Source organism: Triticum aestivum, chromosome 7B (assembly GCF_018294505.1).
Source record: "Triticum aestivum cultivar Chinese Spring chromosome 7B, IWGSC CS RefSeq v2.1, whole genome shotgun sequence".
NCBI lineage: Eukaryota > Viridiplantae > Streptophyta > Magnoliopsida > Poales > Poaceae > Triticum > Triticum aestivum.
Window position 1 is genome coordinate 337,472,202 of NC_057813.1, and position 24,324 is coordinate 337,496,525.

Consider the following 24,324-nt stretch of genomic DNA (forward strand, 5'->3'; position numbering starts at 1 on the left):
CCGCGGTTTCGAAATTTGAACGGGGCCTGCCAGCCAGCCAGGGTTCAGGCAACCGCGCCCGCTACAGGATACCCAACTTTTCAGGCTTCTACACTTTTGTATTTTTCTTACTTATCTATCTACTACACCTATAAAAGCACGAGAGGGCGAAGAAAAGTCATCCTATCCATCGAAACATGCAATCCGATGGTCTACATCCCTTCAACATACTAAACGTGTTTTACGTCTTAATTACCCATCATGCCGTTACGTTAACTAATTACCCATCATGCCATTGGGTTAATATAAGCAACTAATAATCCATCGATCTGACCCCGCTGTCGTTCGAAAAGAAAACTGCCAGCAACTCACCCACGCACGCACGCCCCCGCACGACCTCTCGCCCCCTCCTCATCCTCCCACCCCACGCAACAGCACGGGCCGGGACGCCGTTCAGCGATCCTCCCGCGCCATTCGCCGCCCAAGTGGTTCGCCGCCCCGCCGCCCCCCTGTCCTCCCGCGCCGTCGCCGCCCGCCGTTCTCTCCTCCCGTGTCTCCTGCAGCTTGCCCCACATCGTGGTGCGCAATGGGTACCATCCAGATTGAGTACAGGGCATGGGCACGAGAGGCGCCGCGCTCCCTTCCATGCACCGCTCTGCTGCTTTCGCTTCCAAGAATACCGTTCTCCCACAAGAGCTTGGATCGTCTGCCCGTGGTCGCAATTTCCTGGCGTCTTCTGCTTCTTCTTTCTTTGGATCCCTAGCTAGCGAGTCTGTTTCTTCCTCTGAATTTCTATGCATTCACTAGCAAGCAACACTTTGATTTAGCTGTAGCCAATTCAGACGGTGAGTGGTACAGATCACTAGCTAGCCGAATCTGCCTCTTTCTCTGAATTTCTCCTCATTTACTAGCGAGATGTAGTGTGATTCTAAAAAAATGTATTAACGAGATGAAACTTGTGATTTCTTAAGTAAACAATACGTGTTAGATTTTACTCCAATTTCTTATGCAAATTTCATTTTGATACATGTAGAGCAGCGGCGACAACTCCGACGCAACGGGCTTGGCCTGCGTCAGCGGCGGCGGGGTCCATCTCCTCCCTCGAGCAGCGGTGGTGGCGTGGGACACAGCGGGCTCGGCCGCGAAGATGGATTTCTCCGGCGGGGCATTTAAAAATGCTGATGTGCCGATGAATCCTCGCCTCTGTTCCTCGACCTCGCGTCAGGGACGCATATGCCCCTACGACCGTTCCTCCTCGTGGTCAGTGACGCAAAGCCGACGACACGGAAGCCGCTGCCGTTGTTCCTCTACGGGACGGTGATACACACGGCATAGCCTCTCCCTGATCCTATACTCCGTGCCTTGTCCATCCATATGCGATCTTATTTTGTTTCAGTTTTTTGCTAGCTTTAACATTGGCCTTTGTTCAAATCCTATTCAGGTTGAACCATAGAAAGCGAGCACTCAAAGCTACAGAGGCAACCAGTCCAAAGGAATAAGTAAGGTAATGTGTTTCCAGTATTCCTAAAATAAATGAAGTAATGGTGTGATTAACACTAACATTGATGTTCCCCCTCTTCTATATAAAATGATACGCACACTTGTGCGTATTCGAGGAAAAAAACCAGTAACATTGATGGATCAGTCGTTTCTGTTGAAAAAATCATCAGACTCTGTTAAGCCAGATTCCATTCATTTTGCTTTTTAGCTCTGCAAACTGTGCATCTTGACTGTTTAGCACATCATATGGTTATGTAAAGTGTCGCTGCAAAGAAATGTCGCCGGTAACAATGATTAAAGTTCCAGTTCCCTGATAGTGTATCTTACCACATTCAGTTTTGGTAGCTATAATGGGAGAAATGGAGTCCGAGGATGGTATGGGTTGTGCATTATTCCCTTTCCCACTAATGATTTTGCCAGTCAAACTTGGGATGTGATCAAGAAGGTGGGGAAGCAACATAGTTTTAGTGGCGGTGCTATTGTTAAGTGCACCGGAATTTAGCAACAAAAATAATGCAGGAACAGTTTGAATATCTTAGTTCGCACTTCTGGGCAGTGAGTCCGGCACTTGGACGGGACTCCAAACTTCAAATTCTCATAGCTCCAAATTATTGGACACAACCTGATTTATAAGTTATCTTAAATTCCAAGTTATGTGATGTAGACAATCTAAAATCATTACTTCTTTCGTAGGGAACATATATTGGTGTTTGATGAGGCAGATCAAATTCGTCATCGTGATTTGCAATCCCATGTTGACTATCATTTCTCTGATTCCCAAAGTTAGACCAGCTTTACAGTTTTTTGTTACATAGACAAAGTCACTTAAGAAACTAGCAAGCGTTAGCTTGAAGATTTCTGACCATTTAAGTGTGCATGAACATGCTACCATGGCCACCCCACATACCCTTGAAGCGGTGTGCCATGATCGTCCTCTTGAACTATATGCTTTGGAATTTTATCAGAAGGCATCTGAAGTAAAAATAGTAGGAAGGCTCGAACTTGCCCATCTTCTAATTTAGTGTTGCTCACATTTAGTCTTATCCACGACAGATTACCACACGAAATGTTTAAGTTGGACAAATAACACAATGGGTATCATCATTTAGCCTACAATTTTGTATCTTCTCCTGCAATTTTAGTGTGCGAGTTTAGTATCATATCCAGATTATTTGACAAATTATCTAGGGATCTGGAGATATCATTTAGCTCTTAAAACAGGTGATTAGAACTTACACCAAACCTTTCTTTGTTGATGTTGTTATTCTTGCTTGTTGGCACATTTGGAAACAAAGAACTGGTTTCATTCTCAAGGACTAGGGTTCTTCAGTAGTAGTCATCTAAATATTACTCCCTCCGGTCCTAAATATAAGTCTTTTTAGATATTCCAGTATGGACTATATACGGAGCAAAATGAGTGAATCTACACTCTAAAGTATGTCTACATACATCTGTATGTAGTACTTATTGAAATCTCTAAAAAGACTTATATTTAGAAATGGAGGGAGTAGTTTGTAAAAAAATCTGGGTGGTGAAGTCGTGAAGATACATGCCTCCCTGTTGTCATCTTTTAAATATTTTTTGCAGTAGTCATCATCTAAATATTATTTTGTAAATTTTTGTCATCATTTTAAACACGAAGCCCGGTGGGGGTATTTTCTCCGTAGTTCACTTATTATTTTTTCATGGCTATGCTGAGTGCAGCACTGCACTCAATTTTGAAATATTTAATGTGAAAACATATTGTATTTGGGTTGGCGCCATCATTCTATGGAATTGTTTACAAAGACATGATGTTGGATAATGTGGAAACGGATTGCTGCCCTGACTTGCATTGGCAAATTGCAAAACTTCAAAACAGTAGACAGGAAGCAACAAAATAGTTGTTGGTCTGACAAAATTAATAAAAATTGAGAGTAGTGCTGCTGTTAGTCTACCATTCAAGGGCATGATCATAACCAATGTACTGTTAATAGGCTTGTAAATCATTTTTATTTATTATTTTGTATTAGTCGAGAGTTCGAGACATGCATTGCACAAGAAGACAAGACAACATGGTGTATATATAAGTATGCATCAAATGTTAATATCTACAATATGCTGATTGCTTTTCCATCTTTGGGGTGCTATTGTTGTCTTAGGACTTTGATATGAACCTCTGACTCTTTTTTACCGCTTTCTGCTTTGAGTCAGGTCATGCCAGTTCATTCAACTGTTCAAGCTCAACTAAGTGTTGCATTGAAATTTGCAAGTAACCTTGCTTCAACATAAGAGAATTGGGTGATGGACGTGATATCAACATGGTTATGGACTACCATGTATGTTCATAAATATGTACACCCTTTGGGGTCGGGCCCGCCGCCATCGCGGACTAGGCCGGCGACAGCGGCGGTAGGAGGGGAGATGGGAGGGACCTGTCGGCACAAGGGTTGGTGTCCCCTGGCGTCGCCCAAGGGAGGCGACGCGAGGGGGTAAGGAGACACAACTTGGAACATGGTAATTTTTGTTTAGGCTCTTACCTTTTGTATTTGCACAATGGTTGATTTCCGTTTGAAATGTTCAGGTACATAAAGTTAGAGTAGTGGAGTAAAGCTTAAGATTTTTTTTGTATGATTAATTCCTGAGATGTGAAAGCTTATACATGGAATAACTCGGTTTCTTGATCTGTACATAAAATATGTGTGATATTTGATTCAAGAGGAGTATTGATTCATGAAGATAAGACATGCATTGCGCAAGAAGACAAGACAACATGGTGTATATATAAGTATGCATCAAATATTCATATGTACAATATGCTGATTGCTTTTCCATCTTTGGGGTGTGTCTTAGGACTTTCATATGAACCTCTGATTCTTTTTTACCACTTTCTACTTTGAGTCAGGTCATGCAAGTTCATCCAACTGTTCACGCTCAACTATGTGTTGCATTGAAATTTGTAAGTAACCTTGCTTCAACAGAAGAGAATTGGGTGATGGACATGATATCAACATGGTTATGGACTACCATCTATGTTCATAAATATGTACACCCTTTGGGGTCGGGCCCACCGCCACCGTGGACTAGGCCGGCGGCAGCGGGGGCAGGAGGGGAGATGGGAGGGACATTAGGGTTGGTGATGAGGACATCAATACCATTGTTACACCCACAGCCCCTACTGCTACATATACTGGACCAATTCTAGAGCTCGCGCATGCCAATTAAATTATCAGGTACTTTAGTTTCTTGGTAATGATTCTAATGTTCATGAGAATATGATGCTGCCTAAATTGGATACATTTGTTTTGCTTACAAATGAAGGGCCTAGCTTGGAGAAGGATGAACATTGGAGCAAGAACAAGCATGGAGATGATGGCATGCGCAAGGGGAACAAGAACGGAGTTACAAGTGATGATTTCAGGACTTTGAAGCACCATAATGAGTGCATGAAGCCTTGAACGAAATATACAAGATGTCACTTCATAAATTTCGTCCAGAGGCTATTCTAGGTGCTGCGTCACCTTATTATTGGGCCAGGCCCATGTAATTTCGAAATACATCAGTATAGGCTATTTTTAGAGTCTGTATGTGTGGGGAAACAAGAGATAGGGTTAGTTTCGGACCCCTCCACCAAGGGCCACGAAATTCACCCCCTCTTCCTCCATATATACAGCCCTTAGGGCACCGTTTAGACTTTGGGTTTTGTTTAGATTAAAGTTCGCCATAGCTGCTACTTCACGTACTTCGTTTGTGTCCAACGACCAGACAAAGACGCCACAGAACCCCACCTTGATCAATAAAGCTTTCATCTTATATTCGCAATATCCAGATTGCAATCTCAGTTTCTTGCTTGTTCTTCGTTTGCTCGTAGGAAACAGACCCTCGTGGTCAGGTTGATCGTGCTCCGGCGTGGTCAATAACCTCTCGGAGTTGGTTTAGCGATTGCTAAGGCACGACGTCCTCGCACGTTCGTAGTCGGATCGTCAAAGTCGACTGCCACCAAAGCGATATCCATCATCTCATCGAAAGACGGGACACCTTTGCCTCTATCAAGTGGTATCAGATTTCCAGGTTGCTCGGTGAGATTTTACAGTTTTTCGTAGTTTAGATCGAGTCTGTTCTTCATACCTACAGTCCACAAAAAAGCCACAAAAAAAATTAGGGTTAGTTCATCATATCCGAACCAATCTGAGCCTTTGCATAATCTTTTTAGGGTTTTGCTTTGTTGAATTTGTGGTTGCATCATCGTGTCTAGTTGCTGGTCTTAGCGTCTAGTCTTTTAGAGTTTCGAGTTCTGGTCATAAGTTGTCACGCCGCCACCGCACCATCGTCATCGCCCCTGCCACCTACCACCACCGCTCCAAATCCGTATCCATATACCACCACCGATCCATATCCATATACTACCACCGCTACCACCACCGCTGCCATATACCACCACCGCTGCCATATACCACCACCATATATCCATCTCCAACCCGAGTTCCTTGCATATTAGGTTTGTTTTCGAGTTCCATCTAATTTCCGATTCGTGTTTCCTTGCCTGAGTAGGTTTCGAAAAAAAAGAGTTCGGAAACCACCCTCCGTTTAGGCCCAAAATTTTCCAAAAACGCACTTGACAAAAAAATTCTGGCTATCCTATTTTTAGGTGTTTCTAAGCGTATTGAGACAGTCGCCGTTATAGAAAGTTTTTGACCTGTTTCCAGTTTTTGGGTCCGGACAGTCCGGGCAGTCGAAAAAAAATTGGTCAAAAAAATTTCATGCCTATCCTGTTATCTTGACTTGGGAAGAGTTTTGAGACACTCGCCATTATAGTGATTTTCGAAAAAAAAGGAGCGCAAAAGAAAGAGTGCAAAAAAAAGAAGAGTGAAAAAAAATCAAAGTGTGCTTCTCCCTTGTTTCCGTGCAGCGTCGTGATTTTGTTAGTGTTCTAGGCTCGCGTCTCTAGCACAGTCTAGCCTAGGACCAGCACAGTACCGTCGTTGAGCGTTTATTCAACTTTGCATCTCTGAATTGATTATTGCTGACCTTTTTTTTGCTACCATATTATAAGCCTTCCCAGCTCCACATACATCTACGTCATGCGTTTGACTCTCCCTGGTAATCGCTCTATCCAAGCTTTGAGAGTTTTGACTACAACGGTTGCCGATCACCACCTGCTGCAGGGTAAGAACTGGTAATAATTTGAGATTTGCTTGACGGGTTTGTGATACACCACCACCACTTCTTAGTAGTCTGTAGGATCATATTCTTGTGTGTTTCTATTTGCTACTAACCATGGTAGGATCACAAGCCGATGAGACTGATTGGGAGAACCTGACGAACAAATAGCTACATGATAAATTTCAGCAAATGATGAGTGGACAGGTGCAAGATGTGCTAAACAGATTTGACGAGGCCATGGAGAAGATAGATGGCATTGAGAAGACGTTCAAAACAAAGCTTGATAGCAAGTTTAATGAATTGCTCGCGCATTTTCCACAACCACCGCCGGCTGCACCTATCGCACCTCTACAACAACAACAACAACGCCCCCTTCCGAATCAGTATGGACGAGCACAGCGTGTTCCTATTGAGTCAGGACAAAATTCTGGTGCTACTGCTATTGCTGTTGGTGTTTCTGTAGCTCCTGTTGTTACTGCAGAGGTGGAGGACTATTACGAGGATGAGGTTGATCAAAATCAGAACTATGTGCAACCACCAGCACCACCACCAGCAGGTCGACCTTAGGTATATATTCGCAACGGTAGGCCTGCACCACCACCTCAAGTACGAGATAATCACCATATTCCAAAACTGAAATTGAATATTCCACCATTTGAGGGTAGATATGTTCCTGATATATATCTTACTTGGGAGTTAGAAACTGAACAACGTTTTACATGTTTACAATATCCCGAGGAGAGACGGGTTGCTGCTGCTGTTTGTGCTTTCACTAGTTTTGCATGTGTATGGTGGTCTGAACATTGTAGATTATATCCTATTCCAACTACTTGGGCTGCTTTGAAAATTGCTATGCGTACTCGTTGGGTTCCACCATATTATCAATGTGAATTGCTTCAAAAATTACAGTGTTTAAGACAAGGAAAAAATTCTGTAGAAGAATATTATCAGGAATTACAAACTGGCATGATTAGATGTGGTATTGTTGAGGAGAATGAAGCTACGCTTGCACGTTTTATGGGTGGATTAAATAGAGAGATTCAGACCATTCTAGAGTATAAGGAGTATACTAATATCACTCGTTTATTCCATCTTGCTTGTAAAGCTGAACGTGAAGTGCAGGATCGACAAGCATTGGCGCGAACTAACTTTTTTGCAGGTCGACTTTCATCATGGACACCGCGTGCATCCTCTACTTCCACTACACCAGCACCTCCATCAGCTGCTACCTCCAGCCGTGATACAAGAAAGCAGGCACAACCACCACTATCTGCCAAGAGCGCACCTGCCAGGTCTACACAGAGCTCTTCTTCTTCCATGGCATCAACTGGACACACAAGTGATATTATTTGTCGTCGTTGTAAGGGAAGAGGTCATTATGCGAGAGAATGCAAATCTCAGCGTGTGATGATTGCTACTGAGGATGGTGGGTATGAGTCCGCTAGTGACTATGATGAGGAGACTTTGACTCTTATTACACGTGAAGAACATGGTGGAGATGATTCTGATCATGAGATGCAATATATGGCTCCTGAAGACGCTGACAGGTAGGAATGTTTAGTTGCTCAACGTGTTTTGAGTGTGCAGGTCACACAAGCTGAGCAAAATCAGAGGCACAATTTGTTCCATATAAAGGGAGTTGTGAAGGAACGTTCTGTGTGCGTCATCATAGACGGATGGAGCTGCAAAAACTTGGCTAGCATGGAGATGGTGGAGAAGCTATCTCTCACCACAAGACCATATCCACATCCTTACTACATCCAATGGTTCAACAACAGCGGCAAGGTTAAGGTAACACGTATTGTTCGTGTGCATTTTAGTATCTCTACATATGCTGATTATGTTGATTGTGATGTGGTACCTATGCAAGCATGTTCCTTATTACTTGGTCGACCATGGCAATTTGATAAAAATTCTGTACACCATGGTAGAAACAATCAGTATACTCTTGTTCATAAGGATAAAAATATTACTTTGCTTCCTATGACTCCTGATTCCATTTTGAAAGATGATATTAATAGAGCTAATAAAGCAAAACAAGATAAAAATAAGAGTGAAAATCAGATTGTGGCAAAAGAATTTGAGCAACAAATGAAGCCTAATAATAAACCATCTAGTGTTGCTTCTGAAATTAAATTGAAAAGTGTATGTTTACTTGCCACTAAATCTGGTATTGATGAGCTAGATTTCAGCAAATCTGTTTGCTATGCTTTTGTGTGCAAAGAGGCATTATTTTCATTCGAGGACGGGCCTTCCTCTTTGCCTCCTGCTGTCACTAACATTTTGCAGGAGTTCGTTGACGTCTTTCCACAAGACGTGCCACCGGGATTACCTCCCATTCGAGGGATTGAGCATCAGATTGACTTAATTCCCGGTGCATCATTACCCAACCGTGCACCATACCCTACCAATCCAGAGGAGACGAAGGAGATTATGCGTCAAGTACAGGAGCTGCTCGACAAAGGTTATATACGCGAATCCCTTAGTCCTTGTGATGTCCCTATTATTCTAGTGCCGAAAATGGATGGTACATCACGTATGTGTGTTGATTGTAGAGGCATTAATAATATTACTATTCATTATCGTCATCCTATTCCTAGGCTAGATGATATGCTTGATGAATTGAGTGGCTCTACAATATTCTCCAAAGTTGATTTGCATAGTGGATACCATCAAATTCGTATGAAATTGGGAGATGAATGGAAAACAACATTTAAAACTAAGTTTGGATTATATGAGTGGTTAGTCATGCCTTTTGGGTTAACTAATGCACCTAGTACTTTCATGAGATTAATGAACGAAGTTTTACGTGCTTTCACTGGCCGATTTGTGGTAGTTTACTTTGATGACATATTGATTTATAGTAGATCTTTGGAAGAACATTTGGAACATTTGCGTGCTGTTTTTATTGCTCTACGTGATGCACGTTTGTTTGGTAACCTTGGGAAGTGCACCTTTTGCACCGACCGAGTATCTTTTCTTGGCTATGTTGTTACTCCACAGGGCATTGAAGTTGACAAAGCCAAGATTGAAGCTATTGAGAGTTGGCCGCAGCCCAAAACGGTCACACAAGTGAGGAGTTTTCTTGGCCTCGCTGGATTCTATAGGCGTTTTGTGAGAGATTTCAGCACCATTGCTGCACCTCTCAACGAGCTTACAAAGAAGGATGTGCCTTTTGTTTGGGGTACCGCACAGGAAGAAGCCTTCACGGTATTGAAAGATAAGTTGACACATGCTCCTTTACTCCAACTTCCTGATTTTAATAAGACTTTTGAGCTTGAATGTGATGCTAGTGGAATTGGATTAGGAGGTGTGTTATTACAAGATGGCAAACCTGTTGCATACTTTTCTGAAAAATTGAGTGGGCCTAGTCTGAATTATTCTACTTATGATAAAGAATTATATGCTCTTGCTCGGACTTTAGAAACATGGCAACATTATTTATGGCCCAAAGAATTTGTTATACATTCTGATCATGAATCTTTGAAACATATTAAAAGTCAAGCTAAACTGAATCGTAGACATGCTAAATGGGTTTAATTCATTGAGAATTTCCCTTATGTCATTAAACACAAGAATGGTAAAGAAAATGTTATTGCTGATGCATTGTCTTGTCGCTATACTATGTTTTCACAACTTGACTTCAAAATATTTGGTTTGGAGACCATCAAAGATCAATATGTGCATGATGCTGATTTTAAAGATGTATTGCAGAATTGTAAAAAAGGAAGAACATGGAACAAGTTCGTCGTTAATGATGGATTTGTGTTCCGTGCTAACAAGCTATGCATTCCAGCTAGCTCCGTTCGTCTTTTGTTGTTGCAGGAGGCGCATGGAGGAGGACTAATGGGACACTTTGGCGTGAAGAAGACGGAGGACGTACTTGCTACACATTTCTTTTGGCCAAAGATGAGACGGGATGTTGAGCGTTTTATTGCTCGCTGCACTACATGTCAAAAAGCTAAGTCACGACTCAATCCTCATGGTTTATATATGCCTTTGCCTGTACCTAGTGTTCCTTGGGAGGACATATCTATGGACTTTGTTTTAGGTTTACCTAGAACAAAGAAGGGGAGGGATAGCATATTTGTTGTCGTGGATAGATTCTCGAAAATGGCACACTTTATACCATGTTATAAAAGCGATGATGCTGTTAATGTTGCTGATTTGTTCTTTCATGAAATTATTCGCTTGCATGGTGTGCCAAATACTATTGTTTCAGATCGTGATACTAAATTTCTTAGCCACTTTTGGAGATGTTTATGGGCTAAGTTGGGGACTAAACTGCTCTTTAGTACTACTTGTCACCCTCAAACTGATGGATAAACTGAAGTAGTCAATAGAACATTGTCTACTATGCTTAGGGCTGTTTTGAAGAATAATAAGAAAATGTGGGAGGAATGCTTGCCTCATATTGAATTTGCTTATAATCGTTCATTGCATTCTACTACTAAGATGTGCCCTTTTGAAGTTGTGTATGGTTTCCTACCTCGTGCACCTATTGATTTGTTGCCTCTTCCATCTTTGGAGAAGGTTAATTTTGATGCTAAACAACGTGCTGAATTGATTTTAAAAATGCATGAGTTAACTAAGGAAAACATTGAGCGTATGCATGCTAAATATAAGCTTGCTAGAGATAAGGGTAGAAAACATCTTGTGTTTGCACCTGGAGATCTTGTTTGGTTACATTTGCGTAAGGATAGATTTCCTAATTTGCGCAAATAAAAGTTAATGCCACGTGTTGATGGTCCTTTTAAGGTGTTGGATAAAATAAATGATAATGCATATAAACTTGAGCTGCCTGTAGATTTTGGGGATAGTCCCACTTTTAACATTGCAGATTTGAAGCCTTATTTGGGTGAGGAAGATGAGCTTCCGTCGAGGACGACTTCGTTTCAAGAAGGGGAGGATGATGAGGACATCAATACCATTGTTACACCCACAACCCCTACTGCTACATATACTGGACCAATTACTAGAGCTCGCGCACGTCAATTAAATTATCAGGTACTTTCGTTTCTTGGTAATGATTCTAATGTTCATGAGAATATGATGCTGCCTAAATTGGATACATTTGTTTTGCTTACAAATGAAGGGCCTAGCTTGGAGAAGGATGAACATTGGAGCAAGAACAAGCATGGAGATGATGGCATGCACAAGGGGAACAAGAACGGAGTTACAAGTGATGATTTCAGGACTTTGAAGCCACCATAATGAGTGCATGAAGCCTTGGACGAAATATACAAGATGCCACTTCATAAATTTCGTCCAGAGGCTATTCTAGGTGCTGCATCACCTTATTATTGGGCCAGGCCCATGTAATTTCGAAATACATCAGTATATGCTATTTTAGAGTCCGTATGTGTGGGGAGACAAGAGATAGGGTTAGTTTCGGACCCCTCCACCAAGGGCCACGAAATTCACCCCCTCTTCCTCCATATATACAGCCCTTAGGGCACCGTTTAGACTTTGGGTTTTGTTTAGATTAAAGTTCGCCATAGCTGCAACTTCGCGTACTTCGTTTGTGTTCAACGACCAGACAAAGACGTCACAGAACCCCACCTTGATCAATAAAGCTTTCATCTTATATTCACAATATCCAGATTGCAATCTCAGTTTCTTGCTTGTTCTTCATTTGCTCACAGGAAACAGACCCTCGTGGTCAGCTTGATCGTGCTCCGGCGTGGTCAATAACCTCTCGGAGTTGGTTTAGCGATTGCTAAGGCGCGACGTCCTCGCACGTTCGTAGTCGGATCGTCAAAGTCGACTTCCACCAAAGCAATATCCATCATCTCATCGAAAGACGGGACACCTTTGCCTCTATCAGTTGATGTCCCCTGGCGTTGCCCTAGGGAGGCGACGCGAGAGGGTGAGGAGACACAACTTGGAACATGGTAATTTCTGTTTAGGCACTTACCTTTTGTATTTGCACAATGGTTGATTTCCATTTGGAATGTTCAGGTACATAAAGTTAGAGTAGTGGAGTAAAGCTTAAGATTTTTTTGTATGATTAATTCCTGAGATGAGAAAGCTTAAACATGGAATAACTCAGTTTCTTGATTTGTACATCAAATTTGTGTGATATTTGATTCAAGAGGAGTATTGATTCAAGAAGATAAGACATGCATTGTGCAAGAACACAAGACAACATGGTTTATGTATAAGTATGCATCAGATATTCATATCTACAACATGGTGATTGCTTTTCCATCTTTGGGGTGCTATTGTTGTCTTAGTACTTTCATATGAACCTCTGATTCTTTTTTACCGCTTTCTGCTTTGACTGAGGTCATGCCAGTTCATCCAACTGTTCACGCTGAACTACGTATTGCATTGCAATTTTCAAGTAACCTTGCTTCAACAGAAGAGAATTGGGTGATGGACGTGATATCAACATGGCTATGGACTACCATGTATGTTCATAAGTATGTACAACGTTTTGGCGCTGGGTCCGCCGCCACCGTGGACTAGGCCGGCAGCAGCGGCGGCAGGAGGGAAGATGGGAGGGACCTGGCGGCACTAGGGTTGGAGTCCCCTGGCGTCTCCCAAGGGAGGCGACGCGAGGGGGTGAGAAGACGCAACTTGGAACATGGTAAGTTCTGTTTAGGCTCTTACCTTTTGTATTTGCACAATGGTTGATTTCTGTTTGGGATGTTCAGGTACATAAAGTTAGAGTAGTGGAGTAAAGCTTAAGATTTTTTTGTATGATTAATTCCCGAGTTGAGAAAGCTTATACATGGAATAACTCAGTTTCTTGATCTGTACATAAAATCACTACAAAAAAATACTCTTCTGTGATGATACGTGTTTGTCACAGTAGGTCGCGTTTTTTGTCATGCATGTACATCCATGACGATTTTATGACAAAGTCAAGATAGTCATACCTGTGCTGTCGTAGAAGTGTTCCATGACATTACCAAAATTATCATCACGGAAGTGTCCACTTGCATGATGATAAATCGCGCGTCACATAAGTGCTTTCGTCAAGGGTGACCGACATGTGGCATCCATCCTAACGGAACACCGTTAAGCTATCGGGTCAGGTTTTGGATCCGATAACCCATTAACAGCCCCGACCAATGGGGATTTTCCACGTGTAAAATCATCATTGGCTGGAGGAAACACGTGTCGGCTCACCGTTGGGACAGATGTCATCCACTCATTGGACCCAAGGCGCCTATGATACGTCGACACGTGGCACGACCCAATAGAGGCCCATTCCTGTGAAAAGGCCGGTCTGTTTGACTTGGTCAAAAGGTGGCGGGCCGGCCCACGGAAAGCCTGTTAACGGCCTGTCCGCATATAGCCCATTTACAACCCGATAACCCACGGCCCGTTACGCCCTATCCGAATTAGGCCCAGTAGCGTCATCTGGGCCGTCCAATATGATTCCAGCCCGTTTTAACTTCCGGCCCATGTGTGGCCCATGACTTCTTTCAGCCCATATGAGGCCCTTTGTAACTCTTGGCCCATTAACGGCCTGTGGTGAAACTGGCCGGTAATGAACAGTGTATCACTTTATACCCATTAACAGCCCATTATTCCACTGGGCCGTTTCCAGCCTAAGTTATCTTTCGGCCTTCTCAGGGCCCATTTATTCTTGGGCTCATTTGCAGCATTCGGTTACTTACGGCCCGTTACTGTCATTTTCTGCTTGTGGGCCAAATTCAGCCCGTTGTCACAGTCGGCCCTTTTGTGGATCATTAATATGTTGGGCCGTTTTAATGTAAAAAAACGTTGGGTTGTTTTCATACAGTTATCAAATACGGCCCGTTATGGTCCAAGAATAGTACGACCCATGATTGGCGAAACGATGATATGCCCCGTAGAAGGCCCATGGATCCTACGGCCCGTAGAAGGCCCATGGACCCTACGGCCTGTAGAAGGCCCATGGACCCTACGACCCGTACAAAGGCCAATGGATCCTACGACCGTAGAAGGCCCATGGATCATACGGCTCGCAGGAGGCCCAGGGTTACAACAGTTTGTGTGCTGCCATGATTATTTTGGCCTAGTTACCAAAAATAGGCTATTGTGGCCACTAGAAAAACACAGAAAAAGAACTGCAGTGACTACAAGAAAACAACTAAACAAGACAATGAGGAAATAAATAAGCAAGCAATTAACGCTAGCCTATTACCGCTATTACACATATTACATCCACTGGCATCAAAGTTCGCCACAAGTGCAAATATAGGGAACAAAGTAGCATATTAAATACACTGGTCGTCAAAATTGGCCACCAGTGCAAATAAACACGGCAGCAAAACAAGAGCATAACTGAAACAACTTCAGAAGAGCTCAAGAAACGTTATCCTGGGTATCCACCATGCTGGCAATAAGCTTAGCAAGCTTATTAGCTTTGTCCTGTTTGGCGCTAAAATCCTCCAACGCTTGCTGTTGCACCAGAAAGTATGCATCTGAATGCTCCAGGGACTTCCGCAGTCCTTCCACTTCTTGTCGCAGCACAGCTGATCGATGTCTTTCAGCTTGCAGTTGAGACTCAAGAAACCGAATTGATTCAGACAGTGAGTTTGAATAGCTTGTGCAAGCGGTAGTGGCCAGTAACTCGAACACTAAACCAAGACAGGACTTTGGGGTTGTCTCACTGTCTTCAAGATAGTCTTCCTTAGCTGTTTTATCAGCTTTGTTGGAGACCAACAAGGATGTGTCACTATCCTGAACCTTATCTGCATTACTTCCTTTACCATTGCTTAATAAGGCACTCTTCCCCAATATTCTGTCAGCATTCTAAAAGAAGAAACAAGCAGACACATAACAGGTTTAGCATGTACTAGTATATGAAACTCATTTCGGTGAACCAGTTCATTAGTAAGGTGGACAGGATTAAACTACCAATTCTTCTATTGCCAAGTACTAGTACATAATAAAAGCATCAAACAAACATATATCTATGTCCTATGGTCACTGCATTGTCTTGCCAAATCAAAATAGAGACACGGTTCAAATCATATCAGTTCAAGACAAAGCAGCAGTGAAAGAATACAAAGCGTGGGAAACTACACGGCACAACAAGATTTCAGATGGGTACCACGGGTCTACATGTACAACAACACTATTGGCTCTGTTGTGATGCTAGTAATATGCATGATATGAGAAGTCAACTGTATACACAATTGAAATTGAAATCAACAGAGCTATTGATAAGAGCAAACCTGTTAAAGAAACATGCGTGAACATACCTGCTGTGCCATTGGAGTTTCGATTGGATCCTTCAATTTAAAAATAAGTTTGTATGAGTAAATACAGTGATACAAGAGCAAAGCAGTATGCACGATAGCAATCATAGTTAAAAAAGGCGCGCCTAGGCTCTAGGCGTTGGCAAAACGCATTGCACATAACTACGCTTAATCTGTGCATAACTGCGCATAAGCATGCGCTTTGGTTAGTAAAGCGCAAGGCGGTGGCAAAACGCACAATTAACGCCTAGCGCTTTTTTGAACTATGATAGCAATGGAATCTTAAATTAGAACAGTTGTTCTTCAGGTTTAGGCACTTGTTCTACATGAACAGAGCACAGTAAGACGCAAGAATATAGTACTTAAAAATAGAAACTGAGCTCATAGACCTTACCACATTCTTGGTTCGGGACCAGTACAGAACAAGGCGTTCCCAGTCATCGTCCAGTAAATGTGTCTCAGGAGAACGTAAGGGAATTTGATGAGTTTCTTTGCCGGTGAAGTACGTTTTCTTCAGGTAATTCCGATACTGCCACCAAGCATTCTTGAAGATAGCAGAGGTATTAGCACAGGTTACCTCATCCTGAGTTTCCAAATCGGTCCTTCTCTATAGAGAAAAATGGGAAAATTTGTTGTATTATAACCATCATGGAGGTAGGATGTATGGGACAAAGCAAAGTAATTGCCATGAATAACATTACTTACACATAACTCCTGGACAAACACCTGCAACTGGCATTTTCCTTCATCTTCAGTATAATATTTCCAAGATGGGAAGATACGCACATACGATTTAACAACATCAAATGCGATAGCTGCTAAACTACGACTAGCTGGTTGTGCTTCCTCCACAGGAATAGGCGTACTAACTGGTGGAGTTGGGGTTCGCCGTGGTAGTACTGGCCCTTTGGGCACTGGAGCTGCCTTACTAACTGCTCTTGTTTGGGAGCTCTGTGGTGGAGATGGTGTTGTGTCAACAGGAACTGGGTTACTATCTGCTGGGGTTGGGGTTAGATTGGGTGAAGCTGGTTCTCTGTCCATCGCAGTAGGGGTACAATCTGCGAGAGTTTGGGTTATGTGTGGTAGGGCTGGTTCTTGTGCATGTACAACCGGGGTGCTATCTCCACCAAGAGGTAGCACTGTTTTATTTGAAGACCGTGTTTTTAGTCCGCTGGATACTGGCATCACCCGCTCCAATTCAAATGGCTGATAAACAGGAAACATAGTTGAATGTACAGACATTGTATGAGAGACAGATGCAATAGATAGTGTGGAAAAAAGGCATGAAATAGTTGACATGTATATTGTTTAACTAAAACGGATAGCATGACATAATTTCACATATATGATGTCTATCTAAACTGGATAGCATAGCATAACATAATTCAAAGATATGATGAATAACTAAACAGGATCGCATGACATAATTCACCTACATGGTATCTAAGTAATCAGGATCGCATCATTTAATTCACATATGTGATTTATATGCTAAACAGAGGGCATTCGATATGATGTCTGAACTAAGAACATGGTGTTGAATATTGTGTATATGATGTCTAAACTATGCAATGCAAGACACCATATGCATGATATGAGCAGTATAACCGTGCCAAGTTTGAGCATACACCTCGGTGGGGGAATAGGACTGGTCATCTGTCTCTGAATCCATCTCTGAGGAGCTATCGGGACCCAACAAGAGATCTGCTTCGACAGGTAGCACTGTCTGCTCTGAAGGCCTTGTTTTCACTCCAGATTTTTCCATCTCCCACCCAAATGGCTGATTCACAGGAAGAGTAGTTTAATGTACAAACATTGTCGACAAATGGAAATGTAATGAAGAAAAGGATGGGCAAGATATCATTCAAATATATGATGCCTGGTTAAACAGGATGGCATTGCACATTTCACATATATTATGGCTGGCTAAAAGACATGAGACTGCATAATTCCCATATATGATATAGAAACTAAACAGGTGGCATTACAGAACATGTCTAAACTAAGCAGATGACATATATGATGTCAAAAGTAGGCACTGCAAGGCAACATATGCATGATATGACTAACATCATCATGCCAAGGTAGAGCAAACACCTTGGGGGTAAATAGGAGTGGTCAGCGGCGTCTGAATCCGCCTCAGAACAGATATCTTCCTCTGGATTACAATCTGGAGAGGGGTGGGGAGGGTTTGCCATTGAACCCACCATGGAGCGATGTCTGCATGACATTGTATTGCCGCGCAAAACTCTTCTCTTTTTCTCTACATGTTCAGCATGACTGTGTACAATATCTGACATGCATACGAAAAAAATATGGTGAGATTATGTAAGGAGAGCATGCAGAAATTTAGAGTGATGGTAACAACCAGTGGATGGATCCAAAAATAATGATAGCAGGCTGATGATTGCTTTAATTTAATAAAAAGACAGATGATGATTGCTTTACTATTTGTTTCCCACCCAAGATGAACAACATAGGCATACCCTAGGTGAACCAGATATTAGACAGACATACTATTCATTGCTGCCTCGATATGTGCCCCACAACTAATTTAGAACTCAAGTTTGAACATTAATTTGGACCTGACTTGGGAGTCCAAGAGCTGAACAGGACGATAAAGTAGCAGGTAATTTTAAGCAATGCATAACATAAGCAGAAACAAAAGAGTGCGACCTCTCTTGTGGACCCGTGTACTCCTCAGGTTCATCTGCTGAGTCGATGATGGTGATGCCGTTGCGGTGGGTGCCGGCGGCAGGGAAGGAGATCTGAGGCGGCGAAAGACGGTCAGGAGTCGTGATGTCTGGTTTGGTGGATGCTTCTGTCGATGGAGCAGCTCAGGTGAGGTGGACGACGTCGCGGCAGGAGCAGGACAAACCACACAAAGTTCCCTTCGACACGTACCTGTAACTGAAGTAATTCTGTAAGGGCTCATTTGGCTTGCATGATTCTTAAAACGCAGGGATAGGAAAAACACCGGAATAGGATAGGAATGCACATGGTAAACAGAGCATTTGTAAACACAGGATTTCTGTCAACTTGGGTGTTTGGTTTACAGGAATTGGAAGAGCAGAGGAATGCAAAGAAACATGGCCAAAATAAAGTGAAACCATATGAAAGCGTGTACAGTTAGAATGTTATTCTGGCACTAATGCACTTGGTCTTGTTTTCATGCATAGGATTTTGAAAAGTAGGTCCAGGTGGATGTTTTGCTTCATTCCTTTCAACAAAATGCATGAATAATTGAATAGTAGAGTGCCATTGGAAAATTCCCTATTGCTATGTTTTTCCGTTGAACCAAAATAGCCCTAATGGATCGACGTGAATGTATAGTAATAAGTGATGCAACAAGTGTACAACCTCTTTGCCGTAGCCGTGTCGACCTCAGCATCATTGGGTTGGTCGCTGAAGCAGTTGAGGCAGAGGTGGCTGTCGGAGGTGTGGAGGAAGATCTGAGGAATCTGTAGACGGCGTCCAGGGCACTGCTCTGTTGTGATGGATCGTTCTGTCGTTGGAGCAGCTCCGGTGAGCCGTAAGACGTCAAGGCTGAAGCAGCACAAGACAGACATCGTCAATCTCAAGTGGGATTCTAATAGCATCTCCAATAGATGATGTAAAGTAGATGTAAAATTTACATCACCAAAAACCACCTGACTACAACATATGAGGTAAAAACTGTTGACTCTGAACTTAACTATCGAAACTGAAATTTACTGTGAAATCTGAATGCTGCTATCGAAACTGAACGCAATGGTAGCAGAGAGGCACTTGACATGTAGTTTACGGAGGGCCTGCAGTTCATCTTCAACCTGCACCCCCCTGAGCCACCAGCCACCACCGGTCGAACCGCCGGCCCCAGCGCTGCCTCGCCGCCCCGAAACAACTCCCCACTGCCGCCCCGGCCAGCCCTCTAGGCCCCTCGCCCCCACCCTGAACCCTAAGATAGATAGTGGGGTACCTCTCCGGCGAGCCCCTGTCCCCGTTGCGGGTGGTTCTTCCTTAACTCCGGCGAGCCCCCCCCCAACCCCTGAAAATCGATTGACCCAAAAGTCGATTTAGTCGAATGAAGTGTGGCTAAATCAGAGCAGAGCAGCAGCGCGAGCGAGAGGGAGAGCAGCAGCAGCAGCTGGGCGAGCGAGCGATCGAGCGAGTGCCAGAGCAGCAGCAGCAGCGCGAGCGAGCGAGCGAGAGCCGGAGCAGCAGCAGCAGATGTGGTTGGTATGGCCGCCACCGCCGAAGGGGCCTCGCACGGCGGAGAGCCGTCGTGGAGATGTCGCCCGCGGCGCCGGCTTCAAGGTAGCCGCTCCATGGGGGTGCGGGATGGAGCACCGTCGGCGCCGGGAGGTCGAGTTAAGGAGTGTGATGCGATGAGTGTACAACCTCTTTGGTGGCGCCAAGTAGGCCTCGACTTTGTCCGAGGAGTCGGTGAGGATGCTACGGTTCCGGTGGAGCAGGTAAAGGTGGCGCTGTGGGGATGGAGCAGCCGCGATAGATGAGGCGATCGTCAGAGCAGCTCCTTGGAGGTGGAGGACGGGGCGGCTGAACCAGCGGGACGACGAGATGGACGACGGATCCTCATACAGGGAGGTGGACGAGGGACGTCGAGCTGTTGCGGTGGACGACGTCGTTGGGGAAGAGGCTCCGGCTGGGCAGCGGTGAGGTGGTGGATGGAGGATGGTGGGGTTTCGCGGCTGTAGGAGAGAGGTTATGGCAGCCTGGGATTTCGAATGGCAAAAAGGGGGCGATGGGAGGGGGTGAAGCATGACTTAGGGACGCGCTTGTCCAAAATGTAGGGTGTGTTACAAAAGTACCCCCCACCGATTTGAACTAGCGGCCCTTTCGGCTCAGGGTTAGAAGGGGGATTTCGCGTGTCGGGATTTGGCAGCTGGAGGGAGTTTTCGCGCGCATTGTAATTTCGGGATAGCAAGGCGCGGGTTGTGAAGGCGCCAGTTTTGGGAGCACGATATCTGAATTTTCGGGATATAACAAGACGCGGGTTGAATTTTAGGGACAAGCCTAACGTGTAGTAATATTGTACTTGTACGTACCAAATCAATTCGCACTTCCCTCAACCAAAAAGAAAACGAAAAAAATAAAACTATTCACACCACACAAAGAGAGAGTCTTGCCCCGTTTTACTATACAAATGCTATTCAAAGCTACTCCCTCCTTCCATCTATATAGGGCCTAATGCGTTTTTCGATGCTAACTTTGACCAAATATTAGAGCAATAATATATGACATGCAACTTACACAAAGCACACCGTTAAATTCGTCTGTGAAAGGTTCTTTCAATGATATAATTTTCACATTGTGCATGTCATGTACTATTAATCTTGTCAATAGTCAAAGGCGGTCTTAAAAATCTCATTACGCCCTATATAGATGGAAGGAGGGAGTATGAATCCATGTTATGTCCGATTAAATTTTTTCGCTTGCTGTATAATGCATGTAACCTACTCATACCAACATTTTAGTGCATTCCAAATGTCTATACTACCGCTGCAATTCGAACTAAATTTGAATTCGTTTCTCTATTTCAATAAGAATCTACAATCATGATTGTTGCCAACTTCAACCATCATTCGTGTATTACCTTAATAACACACCACATGATTACTATAGAGATAGATATGAACTATGTGTACTACATGAACTCGAATTCTATTTTTTGAATACACTTGATGTTGATTCCAAATAATATTACATTTGATGTACTAACTATATATTCATAATCTAAACCATGTTCCATACGTACACCGTGTTTATCACACAAAGTATAGTGCCCCGCCCCCTACATTATGACAAGTATTTAGACCTGAGCTGCAAAAGCCACACATTAGCCCAAATTATAATCAATGTTCTATGTATTATACGTAGTACTAGCAAGATGCCCATGCGTTCCACAGAACATCAACATGATCAAGGGGCCTAATTTGCAAATATGGAGAGGGGTGTGGGTATCTTTTTTCAAACTTGCCATAGTTTCCTTCCTATCCGCCAGATATAAATCGGACGACCTATATTGCAGGATGGCAGGCACACCATCATCAACAACTCCGTTTTTTATAAGAGTAGAGATAAAATATATTATATGTAGTATAACATGTTCATAACCACACCATGTGTATCACCGTTATATATATTCACACATGCGTCGGTTTAAAACACTATGATAAATTCTTCAAATATCCGAATTCGCTTTTTATAATGAAGTATGATCTCTATTCGTCTTTTACACCCACACAATCCTCTTATCTTTGTAGCTAGCGCTAACTTTCTCTCGTGCATGCACACGCCCGCATCCCTCTCACCCTCCCTCAGCATTCTCTAGCTCCATCGCGCAAATTCGTCTTTTCACTTTAGGTCGTTCACCCACGGTGTGTGTAGGCCCCCCAGCTCCTTCTTTACGGCACACATCGATCGATATGCCTCTCTAGCCAGGTGTGCCTAGCACAAACACAAGCTTCCCCTCTTCTCTTGTCACCATCCATGCCTCACTCCCACCACTCTTTTCATCGATCTCGTACTCGCACACTCCTTCCCCCTCGATATAGTATGCCTCTCGTACCACCTCCTAGATGCATCCCTCTCTCTCTCTATCCTTCTCCTCGTGCCTCATTTGCTTCTAACACACACATGCATGTATACCGATCGGTCTCCCAACATATACCTAGATCGACTTTAACTATCCCCCCATCGATCGACATACCTCAGAAGTTATGTCTCTCCTTTCTCTAACAAAGGGCGATTGATCTTCCTATGTAGTTACGTGTGCTTACCATAGCCATATCGTCCCCCCTCATCATTCGTGCATGCCTCCTGACCCGTCTCTCACACGCACGTGCACAGAAAACAACAAGCAGCCATCTCCTCTCTTATTGATATTGCGGGCGTGCCCTCCGTTTGTCTAGCAAGCCTATCCCACCATTTGTTAGAAGCAACTCCACTACCACCCCCTCCAACACTCTAGCTCTGTCTCTCTCCCAACATTATTCCTCTCCTGCACATATGCATGGATGCCGATCGATCTCCCTTAATACATGAGGCAGATCGATCTCCTTAATACATGAGGTAGGCCTCTCTCCTCCTCCACACATATACCAGCCATTGTACCTCTATAGTTAATCGGGCCTCCCTCTTCCCCCACCACACACCGATAGTCGAGCGCTGCAGGTAGGTATCCGTGCCATAGAGACAAACTGCACATGTCCCCTCTCATGTTCCAGTAGGCCAGCCACTCTATATCTTTGACGTGGGCACACACAAATTCGATGGCACTCTTTATCGATCGCGCGCGCGCACACACACACATCATCCCTCTCTTCGATTCTATGGACACCTGAAGCCGATGATACCTCCACTCTCTTCTCGTGGATCGCCCCCTCTATATATATGTTATATCCAGGACTCTATTTCACACACATTGCATATGTTACATTTTTTATTGACCCCCCCCCAAAAAAAACTCTCACGAACCCACACACTATATCTCTCTACGTTTATATCTCTCTCACACAACCCCACGTAGGTGGTGTACGTATACAAGAAGAGAATAGGTGCACTGTGCATGTACTCACGCTTCGTGCCTAGCCACACCCGCGCGGGTACACGGTGGAGCTTATTCCTTTACGAAATGGCAGTCCACGTGCTAATTTGAACGCCTGTAGCGGTTGTTTACCTAGGGAGGTCATGTACCACGCGTGCACGAAACAAAGTTCGACTTGACACGTTGCCGCGTTATTTTTAAATAAAGTTATAACGCTCAATGGCATGTACACAGAATATAAAACGATTTTTATGGACAAAAAGGTAGTCCGCTCAACTATATACAATGGAGCCTGCCTGCCTGGTTTGTCGCTCTTCAGAGTATCTCACACAAGGCTGCGGTGGCCTCTCTCTCTCTCACCGTTGGTCACTGATCCGGCCGCATCCCGTCCGCTGGGGGAAAGGGAGTGCGGTGGCCTCTCTCTCTCTCTCTCACCGTTGGTCACTGACCCGGCCGCATCCCGTCCGCCGGGGGAAAGGGAGGAAGTGCATTGTTTCTCCGTTCGACGGCGCCGAGGCAGCACGTCCCGATCTTCGGTACACGCCGTTCTCTTTGACCAAGCTCCGGCACGGCAGGGCCTACGCCACCTGCTCGTAGATTCCGCTCGCCGTCGCTCACCTAGTTACATCCCGACGACCTCCAGGTATCCCCTCTGGCCTTGCTCCACTGCCCATCTTCCCACGTCACTGCATGTGGATCTTCCATAGTTCTTTGCCAAAATGTAGCTCGTCCAGCGTACTTTCCATATTGCAATCTCGTCCTCACACCGTTTTAGACAAACACAACCGTGTTGTTATCTTCCCTTAGGACAAGGAATATGCTTCTTTTTTGTCGTCGCATGTGTCATCAACTGTTATTGGCCAGTAATTGTTTCCTTTCTACCTATTTTTTTCAAACAGGGCTATCCATTCACCTCGTTACTATTGCGACCTTTTGGTGAACTGCACAAATCAC

At 43.9% G+C, this 24,324-nt stretch overlaps 1 long non-coding RNA gene across 5 annotated transcripts; it reads left to right on the top strand.

Annotated features, from left to right (window-relative positions):
- Positions 1 to 331: 331 nt before the first annotated feature.
- Positions 332 to 4,775, top strand: LOC123160703 (uncharacterized). Of its 5 annotated transcripts, XR_006480325.1 has the most exons (5): positions 332 to 824; positions 1,013 to 1,483; positions 3,673 to 3,975; positions 4,178 to 4,246; positions 4,364 to 4,772. It is a non-coding gene; the product is annotated as an uncharacterized lncRNA (long non-coding RNA). The 5 variants fall into 5 exon arrangements; XR_006480324.1 differs by having other exon boundaries at positions 3,673 to 4,246; positions 4,364 to 4,774; XR_006480326.1 differs by having other exon boundaries at positions 1,013 to 1,296; positions 1,421 to 1,483; positions 3,673 to 4,774.
- Positions 4,776 to 24,324: the final 19,549 nt, after the last annotated feature.